This window comes from Sapajus apella, unplaced genomic scaffold (assembly GCF_009761245.1).
Source record: "Sapajus apella isolate SASKATOON/1434 unplaced genomic scaffold, GSC_monkey_1.0 scaffold8, whole genome shotgun sequence".
NCBI classification, from domain to species: domain Eukaryota; kingdom Metazoa; phylum Chordata; class Mammalia; order Primates; family Cebidae; genus Sapajus; species Sapajus apella.
Window position 1 is genome coordinate 28,952,912 of NW_022436948.1, and position 19,697 is coordinate 28,972,608.

Sequence of the window (19,697 nt, forward strand, 5' to 3'; positions counted from 1 at the left end):
ACCCAAACACCTCCTATGAGGCCCCGCCTCCAATATTGGGGATTACGTTTTAACATGAGATTTGGAGGGAGCAAACATGCAAACTATATCAAGAAACATATGACACTCTGACACTCAAATTATACGAAGTTTGGATGAAGGGAAATTAGAAGGTAGAGAAGTTAGTTCCTTCCTAAGCTTTGTCTTTTCCTTAACAGCCAAGTTTTGGTTCTAAAAACATTAAATGAGCACCTACACACTAGCATTGTGCTTCCAGAAAATAATCACCCTGTTCATTTCCACTTTCACTCTTTGTGATCTTATTCAACTGATCAGAAACAAAATTCTGTCGAGAAAGGTCACCTGTGGATTTCTGTGGCGAAGACTGTTAACTAACTACTAAAGATGTGTTCCTCTTATGTAATATAGAGTCGCATGAAGTGGCTGCCCAGATGTGGACTATCATTTCCAACCCCTTTGCAGCTAGGTGGGACCATGGCACTGAATTCTGTTCAATGGAATGTGGGTGAAAATATATCAATTCCAAAACTATCCCAACTGTCCCATATAATCTCCCACCCCTTCCAAACTCTTTTCCCATCCACTGGCTGGATAAAACTTTCTTGAATGGCCTGGCAAGCCACATAATAGAAAGGGGAGAGTCTTCATGAACTTGGGTCCCAGAACCACGTTTCCCCTCCACACCACACTGCTGCCACCACCACCTCCAAATGGACCTTACATGAGCAAAAAACCAAACCAACACCGACACCACCATCACCAACCAAACACTCTTATTTTATTAAGCCACTGAGATTTCAGAGGTTTCCTATAACCACAGCTAGTAATATTTTCTCGATGTTTCTCTGTGGCAATACATACCATATCTTTAGCACATGATATGTCTATTTAAATGAGAGTGCCTTTTGAGTACTTGAAACTATAGATAAGGAATTCAGAAAGATCTGAAAACAGAATTTTGGAGTTGTTAGCACATAGGTAGTAATTGAAACCATGGGTGTGAGTAGGATGATTCAGGAAGAATGGGCAGAATGAGAAAAGAAGGCCAAAGAAGGAATCTTGGGGAGTCAAACAGTAAGGCTGCAGGTAGAGAATGAAGCAGTAGCCAAAAGTGTGGCCAAGAGAATAAACCATATTCTGTCCTAGCATTCATGAGAATTCAAGGGAAGGAAGACTATGTCACAGGCTGAGGATAAATGTTTCACTGGAGTACAGAGAACAAAAGAAAAATAGATAGCTGTGCACTGAGGAGTGAAAAAGGGAAGTGAAAGTAGAAACAGAAACTGCAGCTGATTCTAGAAGTGCAGCAGTGAGGGAAGGAAATACATGCCTTCAAGGTCAGCTAAATAAGCAGATGCATCTTAAGGATGAGGACAAGTTAAACAGGTTTGTAAGCTAAAAGAGAACAGGCATGACAGAGGATACAGTGAAGATTCAAAAAGAGGTGATGAATGTTGGAAAGGTCTTGGAGGACACGTAATAGAAGGGAAAGTTCACAAGGAGAGGGGCTTTGTCTGTCTTGTTTGACACTGTGTCCCCAGGTTTAGAATATTCTGGCATCAGAAGGCACTCAGTAAACAAAGAGAGGAAGAAAGGAAGAAGATGGAATCGGGAGTACAGATTAAAGTGTTATCTTTGGAAGAGAGGCAAGACATCCTCTGGGACAGAGGGAAGGAGGGAAAGCTGGGGAACATGAAGGTAACACAAGAGGTGTGGTTTGTGACTGATGGATGCTATTTTCTCTGTGAGGTAGGAGGCTTGGCCATCTGTTAAAAATGAGTGGGAGAGTCCAGCTAAGTGATTTAAGAGGAATGCTAAAGGTTTGTAACAGCTACTGGCATGAATAATATGGTTATTTACTTGAAATAAAAATATTAGTTAATACTAACAATGCATGCGTTGTGAAAACTGATGCATTCGTTTGAGGTTATTTACAGATTTACAGAAAATAAACTACTGGATGCATTCAATCAGTTATAATGTTAAGGGTTAAGTTTAAGACACAAATATAAATTTGTTTGCACATCATCCAGAGCAAAGTCAATAACCTATTTGGTATATTGCACAACCTCAGACATTTGTTACTCCTTTGCTCTGAACTTTTAAGATACGCCTTAATCTCATATTGGTAACTATAACGTTGTGTAGTTATGAACTTCATCATTTGGATAAAATGAAAAAAAGCAATTGTCCCGAATTCTCTGATTTAGTTGCCAAATCTTAAATAATGCCTTTTATGAAGAAAATATAAGTGAATAAATGATATGTAAATACTTTAATTTTATAGACTAGAGGTGGCTTTGAATATGTAGATTTCATAATGTTGAATATCATGAGGACTTCTGTGACAATAAAAAAACTGTTCGATTAAGCATTTTAATATACTGTCAAGGCATATATATTAAGCAAAAGCAAAAGCTTAATTACTCTTTTACAGACTGAATCCCGACAACTTTGGACATTCCTTCATTTGACAAATTTTTACTGCACACTTACAGACCATTGACACAGTGAAGATGAGGATGGCATGATTTTCCTGTCTTTGTGGAGATAAATGAATGAACTATTTTAAACTAGCTGAAGCATGAGTTATTCCCAAATTTCCTCCACGAACCATAGGCTCCTACCCTTAACCATTTTATGAAAAGTCTATGGTGAATTGGAGTCCTCCAGTAATTTGACAATATCTGATTTGCCATGGTCATGTGGAAAAAGTAGGGATGTGAGCAAGTCATAGTTTCACTTGGTAGGAAAATTCTTCTAATTTTGTCAAGATGAAACGTTTTATACTGGGTAGAAGGCAGTGTGAGAGAAGTGGACAGTAGAATTAATATTCAGTGAGCCAGTGGCTGTATTTTAAAATATGAAGGATACATATTTGGCGGTTTAAGTACAATGATCTACTTTTGGGCTGCTATACTTTAGGCTAAAGCAATTAAAGGCAATGTAATGAACATCATTATCTGTGGGTGTCCCTTTGATTATCACTGTGTTATGGTTTACACTGTAATGGCTCTCTCTTTGAGGAAAGGCACTGTTCCTCCAGGGAGATAAAGTATGAATCTTACCTTTAAGCATACACTTCTCCTCACCCTCAGTGTAGATTGGCTCTGGAATTTCATGCTTCACGTGGGAGTTAAAGGTTTTCATTTGTAATTTTATATTCGTATTAGAGGCCAGGCTGTTGAGATTAGAATGTATTTATTTTTCAGTTGGAGTGTGATATTCAATATTCCCTATTGTAAACAGCCATATTAACCAAGATAATTTAATTTTGGAATGATTACTTTTTGCCTTTGAGATGTAGATCAAAAGGTTCTATCATATATACAAATAAAGTAAAAAAATTTTTTTTCTGTGAATGTTATATATTTTTTTTATTATGATAAAAAGCACAACTTTTCCCTTATTTTTGGGTGTATGGTACAGCATTGTTAACTATAAGCATAATGTGAGCTGATCTGTGAAATTTTTTCCTCGTCTGACTAAAACTACGCCCACTGAACAGCAATTTCCCCATTTATCTCTCTCCAAGCATCCAGAAATCATAATTTTACTATATATTTCCATGAGTTTGATTATTTTAGATACTTCATGTAAGTGGAATCGTGTAGCATTTGTCCTTCTGGTACTGGTTTATTTCACTTAGCATACTGTCCTCAAGGAATATCTATGTAGTGGAATTTTCTTCTTTTTGTTGGCTGAATAATATTCTATTATATAAACATATACTACATTTTCTTTATCCATACATATTGCTGATACACTTTTACGTTGTTCCTTATTCTTATCTATTGTGAATAACGCTGCAGTGAACGTGGAAGTGTAAATACCTTCCATGTCCTGTTTCAGCTCTTTTGGATAAATGCCCAGAAGTGGGATTGCTGGATCAAATGGTACTTTTTAATTTTAATTTTTCTATGAACACGTATGCTGTTTTTTTTGATAGTGGCAACACCATTTTATATTCTCACCAATAGCGCATGAAATTCAATTTTCTTTGCATCCTTGCCAATATTTTTTATTTATTTATTTTTAATTTTTTGTAATGACCATCATAATGGGTGTGAGGCAATACCTCAGTGTGGTTTTGATTTGCATTTCTCTAATGATTAGTGATGAATGTCTTTTCATATGCCTGTTGGCCATTTGTATCTCTTTTTTGAAGATGCTTTTTATTTTTTGCTATTGAGTTTCTTGTACATTTTAATATTAACTCCCTGTCAGATATATGGTGTATAAATATTTTCTCTTATTCTGTAGATTGCCTTTTTACTTGGTTGATAATTTCCTTTACTATGCAGAAGAGTTTTAGTTTCTGGTTTTTTCGTTTGATTTAGGCCCATTTTTCTATTTTTGCTTTTGTTGCTTGTACTTTTGGTGTCATATCCAAGAATTCATTGCCAAGACCAATGTTATGAAGATTTTACCCTATGTTGCCTTCTTGGAGTTTCATAAATTCATGTCTATGTTTAAGTCTTTAATCTATTTTAAGCTGATTTTTGTGTATGATATAAAATAAGGGTGCAATTTTATTTTTTTGTATGTGAATATCTGGTTTTCCCAGCACCAATTTTTTGAGACTCTCCTTTTTCCACTGTGTAGTCTTGGCATCCTGTCAAAGATCATTTGACTGTGTATGTGTGGATTTATTTCTGGGCTCTCAGTATTGTTCCATTAGCCTATATGTCTATCTTTATCCCAGTACCATGGTCTTTTGATGATTATAGCTTTGTAACATGTTTTGAAGTAAAAAAAGTGTGAGGCCTCCAGTTTTGCTCTTTTTCTCAAGATTGTTTAGTCTACCTTGGGGTCCTTTGTACTTCTGTGTAATTTTTTAGAATTGTTCTGTCAATTTCTGCAAAAAAAATATCACTAGGATTTTAATAGAGATTGCAGTCAATGTGTAAAACACTTTGGATGATATGGCCATTTGAACAATATTTTCCTCCAAGTCATGAACATGGAAAGTCTTTCCATTTATTTGTGTCTTCTTTTCTTTATTTTTTATTTTTTTTAAGATTATGTTGTGCTCTTTATTGCCAAAAATAAACACTTTTAAAAAGACAACTTCTGTTAATCAGTAAATATCTCTTTTTTTCTGTGTCTTCTTCAGGCTTCCGAATTAACTGTGGTGGTATGTCCCTATCTGGAGACAATGTTAAGAGGTCAGGGCCAGAACCTTCATTTAGGATAAATGAAATACTTCTGTGTACGTGGGAGGGAACTTTGCTCTTGCTGGCTGCTGCCACCAGCACCACCAGCAACAAGAAACTAAATAATCAGGTACCCGTGAAGGGGTTCGTGAAACATTGTGTTTATACAGGAGTGAGGGGACAGTCAGGATCTGATGCTATTCCCAGAAGGTTACTTTTCAAATTAAAGACACCTGGGAATTTGAAGTGGTAGTAGGCCAGCTCCGGGGGAAAGACTGGAAGGGTTTATAGGCCCCTTGAAGGAAGGCTGTGGCATTCAATCCTAGTATCAGCAATCTAAGGTACAACTGAAATTACTCCTTTTGGACAGAAAGCATTTAAAAAACCAACCAGGAGAGAAGACTGGTTGGTTTCCCTACAGGTGCATTAGAAAACAGGCTGAAAGGGATGTTTGGGGATGTGGGGAGCACTGCTGGCAATTAGGGCCAGTAAAAAACTGTCCTGTTTAAACATCGCTGGCATCCCTGGTAATCTATGACCTGCTTCTAGTTGGTACTGATGACCTGCCAAGAAGCTCAAGCAACAGTAGACTACATTCCCAGAAACTAGAAGAATCTCGAGAGAGAAGCCCAAATCCAGCTGCTGGCTTGAATTTCCATTTTTTGCTGAAGCAGGCAAGCTGCAGCTAGTTTATAGTTAGCATGTCTCTCTGGATCTCATGGCTTAACTGAGTTTGTAAATCACTCAGCTGCTTCTTCAGTCCAGAAAGAGCTGGGAGGACAATGGTTTCAGGACACAGAGAGCCACAGGACTTTGCGTTGCAGTAAAACCTTCCTGGCTTGCCCTTGGGGTCACAGGGCAAAAATCCTGCGACTCATCCTCATGAAGCTCCAAGTGCTCACTCTTTGGTCATTCCTTGGGTTTGGGGTACACTGAGTGCCTCAGGGTATTGTCTGGATTGTATTCAAAAGCCACCCCTGCTGTAGGGTTCAACTTGGCGTGCTCCTTGCCAAAGCACTTTTTGGCATAGGCTGAAAGTCTCAGCTCCTGGCTCTTTCTCAACTTGATGATGAAAATGTCATCCTGCTCCATATAGTCATTAGGTTCATTATCTTGGTTCTCGGATGTCACCAGAATGACCTGGGTGCTGTTGGAGATGAGGTCTCAAGATGTGACATGTTGAATCTGGTCTTCATTGAACTGCACTTTGAGGGTGTACTCCACCAAGCTCTGGGCAGAACTCTACACATGTGCAGTCCCAGGAGGACAGCAGCTTGTCCACAGTGTCATCACTAATGAGGGGAATTCATCCAAGTTTGTGAGCCATGAACTCATCATGAAGAACTGAGGAATTGGCATCAATGTGAACCCAGTCAATGGCTACTATGGGCACCTCAACGAAGAAGACACTCTGAATCGAAATGGCCACTGCCAGGTTGGTGTTCTGGATGATGAACTTGACATTCTTGTTGGTGAGCTCTGCGATCTGCACAGTGGGCTGGTTGGCTCATGGCATCATGCCCCCATTTGTGTTTTATTTTCTTTTAGCAATGTTTTATGGATTTCAGTTTCTACATATTTTATAATACTTCTCAGTTAAGATTATTACTAAGAATGTTGTTCTTTTTGATTCAGTTGTAAATGTATTGTCTTCTTCATTTTTGTTTCCAATTGTTCATTGGTAGTTTACATATACTCAACTGATTTTTGTGTGTTGATTTTGTATCCCACAACTTTGCGTAATTGGTTTATTAGTTCTAATGGCTTGTGTATGTGTATATGCATCTCTGTGTGTGTAATTGTCAATGTTTTCTATATATTATCTGCAAAGAGTGAAAATTTTGTTTCTTTCTTTCTGATTTGAATGCCTTTTAATTATATTTCTTGCCTAATTTTTCTGGGTTAAAACTTCCAGTAGTATGTTGAATAAAAGTGGTGAGAGAGGGCATCCTTAGCTGGTTTCTGATCTTAGAGGAAAAGCTTTCAGTTTTTCACTGTATAGTATGACATTAGCTGTGAACTGTATTATGTTAAGGTAATTTTCTTCTTAGTTGATTGAGTTTTTATCACGAAAGGATGTTAAAATTTTCAGATTTTTTTCTGCATATATTAAGATAATCAAGTGATTTTTGTTGTCTATTCTGTTAATGTGGTGTCTCATACTGATTATTTTTGTATGTTGGCCATCCATGTATCCTAGGGATAAATCTGACTTGGTCATGGTGCATCCTATACATTTTGTTATGTTCTATTTTCATTTTCATTTGTCTCAAAATATTTTTCTAAACTTTAACATCTAATTTCTTCTTTGATTCATTTGTTATTCAAGAGTGTGTTGTTTAATATCTACATATCTAAGAGCTTTTCCATTTTCCTTAGCTTTCTGTTTCATTCCATTGTTGTTGGAAAATATAATTGGCACATCTTCAATCTTAAATTTGTTGACTCATTTTGTGACTTAACATGTGATCTATTCTGGAGAACATTTCATTCATGCTTGACAAAAATATGTATTCTGCTGCCATTGTTCTGCAAATATCTGTTAGTTCCATTTCATCTATAGTCTGGTTCAAATCTTCTTATTTATTTATTTCCTTATTGGTCTTCTGTCTTGATGTTCTACCAATTATTGAGAGTGGTATATTGAAATTCTCTATTATTATTGTGTGTTGTTTATTTGTCTGTTTAATTCTTTCAATGATTGCTTCCAATATTTGAGTGCTCTGATTATGGTTACATATATATTTATAATTCTTACATATTTCTGGTAGATTGACCCTTTTATCATTATATAATGTCCTTTTCCTTCTTTGTCTTTTTGGACAGTTCTTGACTTAAAATCTATTCTGTCTGTTATAAATTTGGCCACTCTTGCTGTCTTTTTTGGCTACCATTTGTGTAGATTATTTTTTCCAGCCTCTCACTTTCAGCCTGTGTGGGTCTTTAAATCCAAAGTGAGTATCTTTTATACAGAATGTAGTTGAGTCTTGTTTTCTTTAAATCCGTTTAGCCACTGTACAAGTCTTTTAATTGAGAATTAAATATATTTACCTTTAAAGTAATTATTGATAGGAAAGGTCTTACTATTGCTATTTCTTAAATTGCTTTCTAGCTATCTTGTAGCTTTTTTGACCTCTTTCGTTCTCACTGTCTCTGTGTTTTGCTTTTGGTAGTGGCACGTTTTGATTTCTTTCTCATTTTCTTTTGAGTATCTCCTATAGGTACTTCCACTGTGATTGCCATAAAACTTACCTAAAACATGTTGTTGTTAAAAAAATCTACTTTACACTGATAACTTCAATTCCATACAAAAACTCTTAACTTTTACCCACCTCCCCACACTTTATGCTATTGATGTCACAAATTACATCGTTTTATACTCTATACTCATTGCTATATTTTATAAGTATTTATACTTTTATCTTTTATACAGAAATTAAAAGAGATTTATGCATTATTGTTACAATATTACAAGTGTCTTAGTTTGTTCAAGCTGTTATAATAAAATTCCATAAGATGTGTAGTTTTAAATGACAATTATTTGTCATGGTTCTGGAGGTTGGGTAGTTTAAGGTGAAGGCATCAATAGATTTGGTGTCTAATGAGGGCTAACTTTCTTTTCATAGACTGTGCCTTCTCTCTGTGTTCTCACATAGTAGAAGAGGCAAGCAAGATCACTTGGCACTGTTTTATAAAAGCATTTTATAAAAGCATGTTGGCTTGGCTCCCATGACCTAATTGTCTCCCAAAGGCCACACTTCCTCATACCATTATCTTGGGGATTAAAGATTTCAACAAATGAACTTTGAATGCATACAAACATTCAGATAATAGCAATAGTATTCTTTATGTGTTTATTTACCTTTACCAGTGAGCTTTATATTTACATAGGCTTTCATGTTACTGTTTAACATCCACTGGTCTTAACTTGAAAACTGCCTTTAGCACTTCTTGTAAGGCAGGTCTAGTGATGATGAACTCCCTCAGCTTTTGTTGATCTGGGAAAGCCTTTACTTTTCCTTAATTACTAAAGGATAGTTTTTGTAGATACTGTATTCTTGATTGACAGTTTTGTTTTTTTTTTTCTTTCAGCATGTTGATATATTATCCACTTTTCTTCTACCTTAGAAGGTTTCTGCTGAGAAATCTGGTGATAGTCTCTTGTTCATAACAAGTTGCTTTTCACTTGGTGCTTTCAAAATAGTTTTTCTTTGACTTTTGACAATGTGATTATGATGTTGTTTCTTGTGTATGTCTTTGAATTTATCTTAGTTGGAGCTTGTCGAGTTTCTTAAATCTAGATGTCCATTTCCATTCTTACATTTGAGAAGTTTTCAGCCATTATTTTATTAAGTAATGTTTCTGCCCCATACTCTCTGTCTTCCCCTTCTAAAACAACAATAATGCAAATATTGATCCATTTGATAGAACCTTATATGTCCCTTAGGTTTTCTTTATTCTTGGTCATTCTTTCTTCATTTTGCACCTGTAGTAGATAATTTCACATGACTTATATTCAAGTTTGCTGATGTTTTCTTCTGCAAATCAAGTCTGCCATTAAACTTCTCTAGTGAATTTTGCAGTTTATTTTTCAGCTCCAAAACTTCTTTTTTATATTTTCTATCTCTTTCTTGATACTTTATCCTATTCATTTTTTATTTCCTAGAGCTCACTGGGCATCTTTATGACAATTATTTTGAATTCTTTTTCAAGTTGTTCATATACCTCTTTATAGATCCCCTTTCTGGAGATTTAGTTTATTCCTTTGATTGAGCCATGTTTCCTTGTTGTTCATGCACCTTGTTGCTTTGTATTAGGATCTGTCACTTCTCCCAGTCTTCAGACTGGCTTTGCTTAGAAAAGACCCCAACTAAATAGCCCAGAAAGAGATTCTGGAATTCTCTGAAACTTTTTTGGGTATATCTTGGCCTGTGCATGCAATTTCTCAGAGAGGCTTTTTGTTTCCCTTCAGGAATTCATTATCTTTTTTGATGTCGGTCTGTGGCACCACAAGTTCTCTGACTCTACAGCTGCAAGTTTCCCACTCTCTTTTGTTGTCAATGACTGGCAAATATCCAGAGTATGCCAGCTTCCTATCAGACACTGAGTAAGGTGAGACCGTTACCAGTTTCTTAGGAAGTGGTGTTCCAAGAAGCTGGAAAGACAGACTCATGCTCTGTTTTCCCTTCCTCTTGAAGGTGAAGCCTTGAGTTGTGCATCTTCTCTTAATTTTACTGAGCTATGCTAGGTATAGCAAACTGCCTACTCTTTTATGTTTATTTTATTTTTTTACTTCTTTTCTCAGTGGCTCCAAGTCATCCAAACTATGCTAGTTCTATCAGTGCTCCAAGTGAGGCAAGAAAGAAACTAGTCCCTTGGGCAGTCCTCTGAAGACCCAGAATGCCAACACATGCTCCACCCCTCTTCTTTCTCCTTGCCAAAGAAGAAGTCTTAAGTTGTGCACTTCCTCTGTCAATCGTGCCATGCTATACCAACCACAGCAAGCCACCTGCTGCTTTCCATTGTCCTCAGTGACTCCCAGACATTCAAATTATGCTAGTTCTGTTGGCACACCAATCAAGGAAGTCAGAGACCAGTTTCTTGCGCAGCTCTCTGAAAAGCTGGAATGTTGGAAGCATGCTCAATTATTTTCTCCCAGAGGAAAAAGATGTGAAAGAGGCATTTTGTCCTGGCACATAGCTGTGCTAACTTGGAGGAGGCACTGACACAGGTCAGTGAAATTGCTCTTCTTACTCAAGTCAGTTTGACTATTCTCTACTTTGTGCACACCTGGGATACTGCAACATCTTAATTGGAATCTAGAATTCTTATAAAAATGTTTAGTGTGTACATTTTTGTTCAATTAGTGTTTCTGTATGGGAATAAGGGCTGAGACTTTCTATTAAGTCACATGGAGTTAATTATACAGATAATTATCTTTATTCAGATCACTCATATTATTAAAAAAACTATCCATTAACAAAACTCTCACTTGAAAAGTATTTTTCTGGAGAAAAACACTCTTATTTAGTGTCTAGGTGTACAGCCTCTCATTTGGTATGAAGGAAGTCTTGTTTACATTGAAATGCATAGTATAAATAGGATATTAGTAGGTAAAAAGGGGCTATATCCTAGGTTCTTGACTTGGAAGCTTTAATTTCTGCAATTTGAAAGGACCTCTCTTGGCTGGGCGCGGTGGCTCACGCCTGTAACCCCAGCACTTTGGGAGGCCGAGGCAGGTAGATCACGAGGTCAAGAGATCGACCATCCTGGTCAACATGGTGAAACCCCGTCTCTACTAAAAATACAAAAAATTAGCTGGGCATGGTGGCGCGTGCCTGTAATCCCAGCTACTCAGGAGGCTGAGGCAGGAGAATTGCCTGAACCCAGGAGGCGGAGGTTACGGTGAGCCGAGATCGTGCCATTGCACTCCAGCCTGGGTAACAAGAGTGAAACTCCATCTCAAAAAGAAAGGACCTCTCATTGTTCTCAAGCATCCCTCTCCCAGGAGTGGATACTTGGGTTTAATGTAGGGGTGAAGTCATGTTCTGAAGAGGAAATTTTGACTTAGGGATTGTGGAGATAAGGTTTTAACAATATATTTCCAACTTTTATGATGCAACATATGTTGTTTGTCATTTTAATGGAAGATAAAAATTTTATGGCCAGATATTCAGGAAAGGGAGGAATTGTTATTTTATTTGTATGTGTTTTCCTGTTTCTCCTTTGCTCCCCTTCTTGCTGGGAGTTCCCCTATATATTTCATTCCTATCAGTCTGCTTCTTGCCATCTCTTCCTGTTGAATGCTTTCATGAATTTTATATTTTCCCTCATAGATATTGTCATGGAAGCACTGCTTATTATTTCTTGTTTATCTTTTTTTCTCCAATGACCATTGTGTTTTCCTTTTCTCCTTTATCTGACCCTCCCTTTCTCTTCTTTGGAATAGTTGCTTACTGCTTACAAGGAGTGCTTTGAATACTAATGCTATAATTCAGACACTGATTTTTAAACAGAATCCAAAGATTGCATTTGAGGCTGGCCTGACTCAGTATCTGCCATATGCCACTAAAATAATCTATTGTTTATTACTGTTTTATTGTGTTCTTATACAGTTTTATACTGCTTGGGTGTGATCTGGCACTGTTAGCTTTATCCACTTCAAAATTAACCAAGCCATCTGGAGGAGTATAATTTAGAGGGGTAGCACATGGGTTTGTGGATGCTGACATCTTGATTGTGCTCTGAGGGTGTCTCTTATGTTTCCTCATACCCCAGTTTCACCCAAATAAAGCACAAAAATTAAATCACACATCTACTCTCACTTCACTACATATACATTTTTCAGGCTTCACTGAAATATCAAGAAAATGAAAAGAATAGTCTCTGGAGTTCCTTAAAATCATAACAAGTTTGTGGTATTTAAATATATTCAAGCATGAAGTGATATTTAAACAATTTCTTGATAGTTTCTTCCCAATATAATTTCTCACATTTTTTCTCATTTTATTGCTGAAGTATTTTATTTATTTGTTCCCTCCCTCCCTTTCTTCCCCTTTTTTTTCTTTCCCGTTCATTCCTTTCCTGTCTTCTCCTCTTCTCTCCTTTCCTGTTCTCTCCCCTTCTTTTGTTTTCTTTTTTCTCCTTTCATCTGCAAATTTGTGTGAAGCATAAATTATTAGCCAGAATGGAAGATTTTAGTGATGAAGAAGATAGGCAAGGAGATGTTTGATAGGAGAACACACACAGCATATAAAGACATAAATAATAATAAACAAGATATTATTTTCTATACTTAGTTTTATAAAGAAAATAGCTCATAGTTATTTGCTAGAGATTGATGGATGAGAGTAAGGTAGCTATTTCCCTATAGAAAATCAAGTAAGGCATTTCTGAGATGGTAGCATCTGAGCTTACACCTAAACAACAAGAAATAGCCAATAACAAGTGGACCTAGGACTCAGTATTTCAGTCAGACAAACAGCAAATGTGAGCTTCACAGGGTTTAAGAACATAAAACAATCTAGGAGCCATGAGTAAAAAGAAAAAGGAAAGGACAGGAGTTTAAAGAGGTAGGCAGGGTACTGTTCATGTTCACAATGCTGAAGGTCCCGGGGAAGGGGCTGGATTTTATTTCAATGGTAAGAAGAAACTATTGGAGGGTTTTAGGCAGGGAAGTGATATGATTAGATTTATGTTTTTAAAATATCACTATGGGTTCTGCATAGTGAATGAGGAAAACAAAGCAAGACACATTAAATGGTTTTTCCTAGACTGCAAAGTCATAGAACAAGAACCCCTGTCTTCTGACTCCAAGTCCAGCCTTTTTTATCATTTACCTTGTGACCTCATCATTTTCTATTTTTTAAAAATCGTTTCGTCCTCCAGACATGATCTTTGTTTCTATCATCTCAGATTATTCTAGCAGTTACTAAATTACTTTTTAATTTATTCTTCTCATGGATTGACCTTGCTAGGTTATAGAGGCATGTTGTATAGTCTTTATTAAGGTATTCCCTTTACTGAGGGTATGCTTAGTGCATGTTGTATGTATAATTAAATGTAAAAATGTGATTCTAGGATAAAGCACAGGAGATTAATAACTTTTCTACTGAGAGGAAACTGAAAAATAGGACAATAGTAAAGGAAAACTAGTTCTTTATGTTTGTAAGTAATTTTCATCAATTAACTAATTCTATTTAATTTTCCAAATAAATAAAATTTAATTAACTTTTAATTTTCTTTATGAAGACAGCTCTTGTCTAGAGAAATTTGGGGGTAGGAGGATAATCCATTCATAATTTAAAAAGTAGAAATTTTAGATGAAGAATGGATACTGTGTTTCTATCTTAATTTAGATAAGGTGAAACAATACAACTGTGACCAATCTTTGCATTTATTTTTTTCATTAATTTGTTTACTCATTCATTTCTTCGTTCAATAAAACTTTACCACATTCCTATGTACCAGGCATGGAAACTCTCATGTATTTGACTTCTGACATGCTGTTCTTTCTTTCTTTGTCCATTTCTTATTCCATGAGATAATTTACTTCCCTGACTATTTCATGTGTCCTAGCTGTTTAGCTGTGATGTCCATCTTGCATATCTATGTCAGATCAAACGTGTATAATCATGTTTTCTCCTGTCAGTCTCTCCCTATACTTCCGGAGCTCCCTATGCCCACACTCCTCTCCTTTTGTTGGAGAAACTTGATCTCTACTGACATATTCAAGGCCAGTTCATTCTCTGAAATTTGTCCTGCCCTTAGTCTGGGGTATTTAATGACTCCTTTCTGAGTAACTTGCAGGACATGACATCAAAAGTCAATCTTACTGCTAATTCTGCTTGTGGTTCCTTCATTTCCTGTTTTAAATAATGATACATTTTCTTTTCTCATTGGCCAGTTCTCCATTTGAAATTCTGTTTTCTCCCAAGTAAAGCATTTCATTAGGCTGATAATCCTAGCTTAAACTGTAGTTTCCTATCTGGGCCAGACTTCTCCATCTAGCCTCTGCACTTTATTTATTTTGAGCACTTCTATGTTTGTTTCACCTCAGAGATATTACCTTAGGTGATGGGACATTATTTCTTGCCTGTATAAGCAGAGAAAGATTCTAAGGTATTTCTAGACATTCATCCACTCAAAGGAATTCACTACAATCTGTTCGTCTTCCTAGTTCCCTGACCATATAGACACTGACATCTTTAAGATCACAAATTAATTTCCTTTTGGCAGAGTCAATGGGCTTCTATCAAAGGCTCCCCTGTGTTAGTATCTCTGCATATTTATCTTCTCTAACTCAGTTTTTTGCTGGTTCTCATTGCTTCTGTGCACCTTCTTAGGTTTCTTCCATATGGTTTTTCCTTTAATGTTGATTTTTTTCCAGGCTTCTGTCTCTGAATCATTTGTCAAAATATATTTTATTGAGGCATACTAAATTTAAATGTTTTCATAGTACATGTGACATTTTGATACATTCACATAATGTGTAATAATCAAATCAGGGTAATTCGGCTATCCATCATCTTAAACATTTATATTTTCTTATTTTCTTTATGCTGGAAACATCACAGTTATTCATCACTAGCTCTCTTGAAATGTATAATAGATTACTGTTTACTATAATTACTGATTTATTTAATACTAGGCATTATTTCTTCTATCTGACTATATTTTTATACCTCGCTTTATCCCTTTCTTTGCCCTACCCACTTGTCATTTTTAATACTCTGTGGGTGGTCTTGCCCAGTCTCTTAATCTGCATGCTCTGGATTTATTTATTCAACTTTCTGTCAACCACCCATTATCACGTTGCTCCTAATATTTTGAAATCTTCCCTCTAAATTGCTTCTTTTCGTGAATTTCTGTCTAATTATTTTCCTCTCCTGCAGTTCCTTATCTACCCATCCATAGTTCGAACACTTCGAATGCTTGAGTGTTTTTCAACTTTTTCTGCTCTTTTTCTTTTATCCCACTACCTCAATTCCACTGGATAATCACAGTTGTCTTTTCTCCTCTATCTGCCTCTAGTTTTGCCCCATTTAAACCCGTCTTCTACAGAACTGCCAGGTAGAACAACTGAAGATGTCGATAACACCAAATGAAGCTACATCAGAACCTTGTAGCAACTTCCAGATGGTATATAGACTAAATTTCAGACACCTTGGACCATATATACAAGTCATTTATCATGTGACCCATTTACCTCACTGGCTTCATCTTTTATTATTACTGCCTTGAACTCTGGTTCAACAACACTGAACTACTTGTAGTTTTCTGTAAGTTCCCCTCCATGTCTGTGTCTTTGATCTTGTGATTTCATTTACATAGAGGTTCCCATTCCTCTGCTTGGCTGAGCTCTTCCTTTCCACTGCCCCTACTGCCATCTATCTTGTAGTCATCTTCAGCTCAATGCCATTTCTCCATTTCTTCCAAGATGACCACTATGATGGTGGAATTTTGCCCAATCTCTCCCTGCCACGATGAGTTAGGTGTCCTTCAGCTATACTCCAGGATATTATGTGAATATCTATATTATCTTAATGATCTGTATATATATTATAACTCCCTTGGCATGTTCAATGTTAACTTGCCTAGTACTCATCACAAAATACAACTCAGGTATTACTTGTGGGTTGTTTCACTTTCCAGTAAGTTTATTTCAATACGGAGGTAATATGGATGCTCTTTGTATCTTGGCACTTATTTTTCTTATTCTTAAGCATCTTACGAAATATTTTGGAGCTAGTTGTATTGGGATATTTATTGGGAGGTTTATGTGGATAAGCAGTTTAAAAAACCTGAAATAAGTGAAATCTTCCAAGTGATTTAAAAAATATTTAAGCCCATGTTTCCACCTATTGAAATTCATAAATATTTACTATAGAAGTTGACTAGTCTTCTTTATGAAAGTTATTTTAATTTCAAAGGAATTAAAAGTATGTAACTTTTCTTGAAACATTTACCCTCATTCTGAATTATGCTGTCAATTCATTGTATGATTTTGGATTACTTGCTTAATGTTTCTATTTGTTCTCTATTAATACTAATTGCTCCTAATAAATATGAGAATTAATATTGTATCCAATTTAGAAATCCTGCTATAGAAGATATTTGTTTATAGTAAATTATGATTAATGCATACCATGTCCATGTAAACTTTCAACTTTTAAATATGACACTACCTATCTATTGAATACTTGCCATGTGCTAGGCACTGTTCTTGAATGCTTTATACATAAAAGCACATTTAATTGCATCATAGCCAATAAAGTATTAATTACTACCTTGATTTTACAAATGAGATAATCAGATATGCAAATATCAAGTAACTTGGCTAAGCATACCTGTTATAGGTCGAACTGTGTCCTCCCAATTCATCTGTGAGCGATCTTGTCCAGTCTCTTGTTTCAACTGCTGTACAGCCCAGCCTTAATCCCCATGCTCTAGATTTATATATTCAACTTTCTGTCGACCATTCATTATCACGTTGATGCTAATATTTTAAAATCTGGATGCTTAATACTTTTATGCTTAACTTTATATTTCTGAATGCTTAATTTCTTTTCCATAGTTAATATTTTCTGGACAGCAATTCTGGACTATTTTCTAAATTCTCTGTTTCCTAAATTCTTATGTCATGCCCTCTCTCATAGAATGTTTATACCCTTTGATCTGACTACTGAAATAAATCCTTAAAAGCTGGTATGGTTTGGCTCTGTGTCCCCACCCAAATCTCATGTAAAATTGTAATTCCCATTGTTGGGGGATGGACCCAATGAAAGGTAATTGGATCAGGGGCCTGAATTTTCCCCTTTCTGCTCACAATAGATCTCCAGAGTTCTCTGGAGATCTGGTTATTTAAGTGTGTGGCACTTCCCTGTTCGCTCACTCTCTCTCTGTCTCCTGTTCTGACATGGTAAGACATGCTTGCTTCCCCTTCACCTTCCACCATGATTGTAAGTTTCTTGAGGCCTCCCAGCCATGCTTCTTGTACAGCCTGTGGAGCTGTGAGTCAATTAAGCCTCTTATCTTTATATGTTACTCAGTCTCAGGTAGTTATTTATAAGCAGTGTGAAAATGAACTAATAGAAAAACTTGGTATTAGAGGAGTTGGGCTATAATCCAATAGGACCTGTGACCTTATAAGAAGAGGAGGACACATCAAGCATGCACATGCACAGAAAAGAAAAACATGTGAGGGCGCAGCAAGAAGACACTTATCTGGAAACTAGGAGGAGAGTCCTCGTTAGAACCCCATGCTGCACCATAATCATGGACTTCCAGCCTTCAGAACTACGAAAATAAAATTCTGTTGTTTATGCCACCAAATCTGTGGTATTCTGTTATGGAAACCATAGCAATATTATGCAATATCCAACAAGGAAATAGCAGAATGGAATCAAACCCATAAAAGATGGCTTCAAAGGTAATGCCTAACCACTATTCTGCCTTTGAAAATTGTCCTAACATTTCGAGTTCAATTACAGAAAGTTTATAATAATTAGATGATAATTAGATGCTAATGCTTTTATGCTTAACTTTATATTTCTGTAAATGTGGAGCCACCACACAGAGTCCCCACTGGGGCACAGCCTAGTGGAGCTGTGCAAAGAAGGACACTGTCCTCCAGACCCCAGAATGGTAGCTCCAATTACAGCCTGCACCCTGAACCTGGAAAAGCCACAGACACTCAATGCTAGGTTGAAAAAGCAGCCACAGGGGCTATACACTGCAGATCCACAGAGGCAGAGCTGCCCAAGGCCTTGGGAGCCCACTCCTTGCATCAATATGGACTAGATGAGAAACATGGAGGCAAAGGAGGCTATTTTGGAGCTTTAAGATTTGATGATTGCCCTGCTGGGTTTCTGACTTGTGTGGGGCCTGTAGCTCCTTCATTTTGGACAATTTCTCCCATTTAGAGCAGGAAGATTAACCCAAAGCCTGTGCCTCCATTGTATCTTGGAAGTAACTAATTTGTTTTTTATTTCACAGGCTTATAGGTAGAAGAGACTTGCCTTGTCTCAGATGATACTTTGGCTTTGGACTTTTGATTTAATGCTGGGATGAGTTAGGACTCTCGGGGACTATTGGGAAGGCATGATTGGTTTTGAAATGTGAAGAGGACATGATATTTGGTAGGGGTCGTGGTGGAATAATATGGTTTGTTTCCATATCCCCACTCAAACCTCATGTTGAATTGTAATCTACAGTGTTGGGGGAGGGACCTAGTTGGAGGTGATTGGATCATGGGGGCAGATTTCCCCCTTGCTGATTTCATGATAGTGAGGGAGTTCTCACAAGACCTGTTTGTTTAAAAGTGTGTAGCACTTCCCCCTTATCTCTCTCTGTCTCCTGCTCTGCCATGGTAAGATGTGCTTGCTTCCCCTTTGCCTTCTGCCATCATTGTAAGTTCCCTAAGGTTTACCAGCCATGCTTCCTGTACAGCCTGCAGAACTATGAGTTAATTAAAGCTTTTTTCTTCATAAATTACCCAGTCTCAGGTAGTTCTTTATAGCAGTATGAAAATTGACTAATATAAAAAGTAATCAGAGTTTGAAAAAATAATTAATATTTAATTACCAAAATAGTTAAATATGTTATTGTAACTTAATGAATATAATGTAACTATTGAAAATCATTAATTTGGAGACTATTTTATGATATGAGAGATGCTTATAATTTTGTATTTAAAAAGTTGCAATATTGTATATATAGCACCAATCTAATTTTGTTAAATTAGTCACCTTCATATATTTGCATAGATGTATACATCTATACATATTTTGCCTAATGTACATATATTATGAATATACATATTTTATATGCCCATTTATCCATACATAGATGGTAAAAGACTAGAGAGAAGTATACCAATATGTTAAAAGTAGTTAACTCTAGTGGTAGATTATGGGTGTTTTTTATTTTCTTCTTTATAGACTTTTTGTATTTCTCATATTCAAAATAAACAAGAAGCTTATATTAATCTGGGTTCTTCATAGAAAGAGAACAAATAAGATATTGGAGAATACGTGTGTG

General features: G+C 36.4%; 2 long non-coding RNA genes and 1 pseudogene across 2 annotated transcripts; 1 reads left to right on the plus strand and 2 right to left on the minus strand.

The window, feature by feature from the left end:
* The first annotated feature begins 859 nt into the window (after positions 1-859).
* LOC116550959 lies at positions 860-5,064 on the plus strand. The gene is made up of 2 exons (XR_004268637.1): positions 860-1,749; positions 2,438-5,064. It is a non-coding gene; the product is annotated as an uncharacterized LOC116550959 (long non-coding RNA).
* A 445-nt stretch (positions 5,065-5,509) lies between these two features.
* Positions 5,510-6,794, minus strand: LOC116550958 (annotated as a pseudogene).
* A 4,387-nt stretch (positions 6,795-11,181) lies between these two features.
* Positions 11,182-11,940, minus strand: LOC116550960. Its single transcript, XR_004268638.1, has 2 exons — positions 11,634-11,940; positions 11,182-11,333 (listed from the first exon to the last, which is right to left on the minus strand). It is a non-coding gene; the product is annotated as an uncharacterized LOC116550960 (long non-coding RNA).
* Between the last annotated feature and the right edge of the window lie 7,757 nt (positions 11,941-19,697).